Consider the following 6,199-nt stretch of genomic DNA (forward strand, 5'->3'; position numbering starts at 1 on the left):
GTTGCATGCTAGTCCGTTGTCTAGTGTCGTGCTTCCTTCAAAGAGCAAATAGCTCACTGGAATGCATCAAACGTGTCCGTGTCTTTTAGTAGTACATATTCAAAAGTTTTATTATATACTAGCTGTACCCGGCAAACTTTGTTTTGCCTACTGCGTTTTTTGACGTTTCAAGTCCCTAGTCAAGTCCAAGTCCCCGTTTAAAATGCACGAAAACCAGATTTTCAAAAAAAACTCCCAATTTCTTCATGTTTTAGGCCTCATAAACCTTCCTTGGGTGAAAACTAACAGAACAAAACTTAGACGACCCAAATCGGTCCATCCGTTCGCAAGTTATGCGCGGTCCCACGTATGCCACTGCATTTTTATATATATAATAGATAATAGATATTCAAATAATTTCCAAAAATCATCTCAGATTCCCAGAAATTCCCAGTTGTTTGGGTTATATTCTAAAATGATAAAAATATTCTTTGGAATTTAAAGTATTAATCAGTAATTTTATGAATTATATGTTCAAATTATTTCCAAAAATCTTTCATGATTCTCAGAAATTCCCTGTCATCTGGGTTAATTGATAAAAATAATCTTTGATATTAAAAGTATTATCAGCTATTTTTTTAAATTGTGTTCAAATTATTTCCAAAAATCTTTAGATTCTCAGAAATTTCCAATCATCCAACCAATTCGAAAATGATAAAAATATTCTCTAACATCAATAGTAGTGTTCAAAAGTTTCATGAAATATATTCAAATAATTTCCAGAAATCATTACGGATTCCCAGAAATTTCCAGTCATCTGGGTTATATTCTAAAATGTAATTATATGAATTATGTTCAAATTATTTCCAAAAATCTTTCATGATTCTCAGAAATTTCCAGTCATCTGGGTTACACATATTTCAAAATAAAAAAAACCTATTCTTTAACATTAAAAAAGCTGGCCGTTTACAGAAGTGAAGAAACCATGGAAGAAACAAACATTCGGGGTTTATGGAAAAGAAGTATTTGTTTGCAAAGAATACTCCTTCTTTCCATCATGATTATCTTAACAAATAAAGATAAATTTAACAAAAATTCAGTAATGAACCGAATGCGGATAATCAGAAGGTTTCAAATATAATAACATTTAGCATGAACTATCTTTTTTGTATTATGAATGAAATTCACATTGCTTCATGTTTAGAATGAATTATATCAATGATTTCTGAAATTCTATGACAATATTTCCAGTCCATACTGAGAGTGGCTCGTTAGATTTCCTGCGAGTTCAGCAGCTTTTCGTAATATTATTTTTTTGGCTGCCTTGGACATAGAGTAGCTTCATGGTTGCCACACGATACACACAGAAAAATGGTCATTGGTACAAAGAACTCTGCTTTACTAACTGTGCTCATAGAACAGAGTTGAGAAACAAGGTTTGTTCCATTTGGGACGTAACGCCAATAAGAAAATTAGAAAAGATACTTGCAATCTCGTGCAACTGTGAATATTTTTTAAGAATACTTACGTGGCAACCGTAAAGATCGCCCTCACCGGTTTTACGATTGGTCAATGCTCAACCATATTGCCATTTTGGTGACTTGGTGGTGCATGGTTCACGCCAAGATTCACGTTGTCTTTTGCACGCAGTGGACGAATATGAAAATGGATGATTCCTGGCTACACACCGTCTAAAAATGTGTTCGGGAGGTCGGTACGCTCGCTGGATGACTCTTGGTAGTACGAGTCTGAGTTCCGGAAGAATTTTCTCCGTTGATTCTTCTCACTACCTTCGTAGCCGACTTTCATTCCCCCTGCTGCAGAATGCAGAGCGTTGTCACCGGTCTGATTGGCGGCCGCAGCTATTTAAAATCCCAACAAATCTGAAAAACAAAATTAATCACATCAAAACACCGACCATTTTTTCAGCTTATCATTCCGGATACTTACCCATTCCTACTGCAATTAACTCGAATGTGCTTGCCGAAAGCCTTCAACTACGAGGTGCAAATTAGCGTCTTCGGATGACAACCGCTAGCATGATTTTCTTGCGAAATTCCGGTCCTTTGTTGATGGTGGCGATGGACATAGGATCACCGACGGACGGTAAACATTTCAGAAGAACTGGACTTCATAGTCGCGGCTGTATCATGAAGATACGGAATCTCCGCATCAGCTTCGGTGAAATCACTTGCAGCACACTTTATTAAAAGAAAAAATCACTTTAATTGTAAAAATAATCTTGAAACTCTTGGTTCAACTCGTTCAACTACACGATCGTACCCGTACTGCGATGGTTAACAAAACTTTTTTTTTTCTTTTTTTCATGGCGGTTGGTTGCTAGTTTGATGAGAAGTGAAAACAGGCGAAACCAAACGTCAAAAATATAGCCCGGTTGGAAACCATGAAAAATAAGTGCGTGTCTTAGCTAGATAAATCATGGAGGTGTCTAAGCTAAGTAGACACGAGGAAGACAGGTAGATATGGCGCAGAGCGGGTCTGCAAGTGTTATTCGTGTTATTAGGTCATAGTGGTTTCGCAGCGCAGTGTCACGAACACTAATGCAAATCTACTGGTTGAAAATATGCCCATTTGATTGTGCTGGGAACAGCTGATCTTTGTTTACTATTTTCAACCAGTAACTCAAGTGGTGTTCGTGTAATGCACTGAAATGAAAACTCCATTAGTTTTTATGTGCACAAAGCAGATAAAAGCGAATCGGTGGCACAAATCCTCATTTTATATTATGCTTTTGCTTGGAATCCGAAGTGACCGGCGGTGCGAAAATTGATTTTTAACCTACTTAGAAATGTCGCAACTCAATTTGGATTAGTGCATATTAAAGCTCTGAATAAGCTTAATGATGCGCAACAGAAAAAATTAATTCAAATTTACTTCGCAGCTGCAACTTCGCATGTGCTTCAAGCGACGACTTCGATTTGGTGGTGCGACGATAATATGCGGCATTTAGATTTTAAAGTGTTAACATTAAATATAATTGAGTTGCACATATTTTTTATATGCACAGCTATGAGTTCTAAAAATGATACATTTACAACCTATGTTAACTGAATATAAATTTTGAGTGACCCGATTGATATTTCAAAACGTTCAAAAATTTTCTTTAACGGAAAAATGGTGGAGCAAGCTTGGGAGCAAGAAGAAATGCTTTTGTTGCTGGCCGAGTTTACGGTCGATAGTTTAAGTCTCCTGGTCGTAAGTATTTATTAGTTTTTGAGTGATAAAATTGCATTTGATATGAATCAACGTTTTTTTTTTTTTGATATTAGTAAGTGGTGCTGGTCGTTAAGCAAAAAAGCGTCATCGTGGTCTGCCAGGTAGAAAACTCCGGCATGAAGAAGCCTGAAGTACCAGAAAAGGTGCTTCCGCAACTGCACGCAAATCACGGAAACACCAGATGGACAATTCGACAAATAACACCAGAGGCGAGTCCCCACCTTGGTCCCCACCAAATCAGAATCAGAAAGAGTCTTCTCGTGTTTTCACCCACATCGAGTAGCTTTTTCGTTTGGCCGGACTGCTGAAAAGGTCTATCGCCGAAAATTCGCTTTTGGAAAGATCCAAATGAACACCATAGTTTGCAAATCTATTGTTACAAATACATTTTTTCATCATAATTATCGTCTTAATTATTTTATTTCTAGAAAACTACATATCGTATTTATGTGTGATGGCATATAAAATGTAATAGGTTAACCTATTAAATAAAAATGTACAGACCTTTATTATTTATGTGCATTGCATGTAGAAACTAAGATGAGTTAGAAATCTGGTTCTATGTGCAAGGCCAGTGAAATTTATGTGCAAAGCTTGATTGCAAAAATCTATGTGCGCGGCATATACAAACTAGATGCGTATTATTTTTAGTGTGCAGCGTGTACGTACACGCAACACTACTAAAAGCAGAAACCACTATGAATAAAGTTGTTGAAAGTTGAGTAAATACTCTTTATTCTTTAGAAAATCCTATTGGTGATTTGATGTTGCGTTGCATGAAGAAGAAGAAGAACAATGGTGTTTTGAAAAAAAAAATCATATCCCTATAACACATGGGAAGTTTTTAAAATGCCTCTATAAAATCTAAAACTAAATCCACAGACGAACAGACGTAACTCTTAGAAGAAATTCATCGAAAACTTTTGCCCGGTGTCATTTTCATGAGCACACTGCCACCTGTTGGTAGAACCGCGCGCGACACTGTCGGTCATGATGGATTTCGATTTGACGTTTTGCTGACACGCACACTACTACACAAATTGCCTGTAATTTTCGTTTGCATCATTCAGCAACGCGTACACTGGCAAACGTCAAAGCGATCGAACACTAGCGCATCTGGTGGAACGATCGCGCAAATCAAATGAAATTTGAATTGATCATTAAATGCATATGCCAAGCCGTTTTGAAGAGTGTTACGCCTGTTTGTCTGTGCTAAATCTATTGTCGCGCTTATATTAGATTCTCAGCAAGATGCGTTCGAAACGCGCAGCCTTAGATCGCGCCAGACCGCGCACGTATGATTTCTACATGGTGTGCATCTTGGCTAAAACTGTTTTGCAGCCGCCGGGTGGAGCTGTCAGCCGCCGTGTACAAATCGAACGGGTGCAATCTTATGGCGGCTGAATCAGATCAGCAGGATCTGAGTGATTAAGCTAGGATTAGAAATCCTATACATAGAGATGAGCGGAAGTTACATACGTCGATTCGGCAACGCTGTTTGTTTTGTTTACAACAGCTGCCAACACTTGCTACAAAGCTAGATGTTCAAACTTTGTGCGTGACTTCGTTGTGGTTCAAGTTGTTTTGTCTACATTTTCTAATTATGGTATTTTTTTTCTTCAAAATTTTGTAGAAATAGCGGAGCAATCGAAGAAATCTGAAATTCATTGCAAAAGTGTTACGCTAATCATATCGGCAGAAGTGAAGCAAGAAGCAGCAATGGAAGTTTTTTCGACAAGTTCAGCAACAAAAGTGTCGTCATAAGCATGAGCTTTTGAAAGCAGAATTAATATTTTTTATCTTTTTACTAGACATACATATGCCGCCAATATCTCGATATTAAAAATAAATAATTTTAATTTATTTAATTCCGATTGCAATACCGTTCAAACGACGCCTTCCTACGAACGATAAGCATGTTCATTTGGCTCACACTTTGACAGTTCTCTCTGCACGATTGGCTCACAATGGCCGCCTCCGCAGATCTCTATAATGTAGGATTACTAGCTACACTCAAATTAATTTACTGATAGAATCTAAGTGCAGAAAGCACATGGATTGCGAACGAGTAAGAAAAAAATGGATCCAAGTGCAACTAATGAAAATGAAAAGTTGCATTATTATATTTCATTCTTCCAATAATATATTCAGAGTGTGGCAAGATAAAAAGCAACCCGGTCAACATAAAATCCAAACACAAACATAACAAACCTGAAACGAACATGGCGCGCTCAGAAGACGCACATTTTGTTGCCGAAAATTTAAAAAAATCTTTTCCATGCGTAGTGCTCCGTCGCCCGAGTCGCTTGCTGTTTTTGAAGGTATGTAGTGAATTTCTTATTCAAACTTTAAGAACCTCTTCAAACTACTTACCTCGCTACTTACATTCCTCTTGTATTTCTATAGAATAGCACCAAATTGTCGCTGCTCCTCCACCGTCATCAAGGACGAACGCGTTGACGATTTGGAAGCTGCCGGATGCAGCTGCGATGAGGATGTGCCTTTTGATCGGCAGAGTCCAAATTGATCACTTTAGTTCTAACAAATAAAAGCAGCTCGATCGTAGATTATGCAAAATTTGTATTTATTTATATTTTGATGCTAATCCCACGTGTAAATAAGCTCATTATTCATCATAATGTAAGCTATGCACTGAACTATTGAAAACAAATAGAGACGCACATAAATTCTATCATGATTGAATCGGCAAAGATTCAATAGCGCTGCACATATTTTCCAAGTGTAAAAGCAACTGGTCACAATCTAAGTGCAGAACTTTTAAATTTAATATGTTATTTTTTCTGAGTGTAGGATGCACAATAATATAGGACAGATCGGTGAAGTACTAGATTTGTACACTCAAAAAAAATTACCCGCCAGAGTAATGTGTTTTACATATAGATTTGCGCAAATTGTAAAACCCACGAATGTCACGTGTGGAACATATAGATTCACCAACATTGTTTTTGCTCCGGTCAATCAT

This window comes from Aedes albopictus, chromosome 3, assembly GCF_035046485.1.
Source record: "Aedes albopictus strain Foshan chromosome 3, AalbF5, whole genome shotgun sequence".
NCBI lineage: Eukaryota > Metazoa > Arthropoda > Insecta > Diptera > Culicidae > Aedes > Aedes albopictus.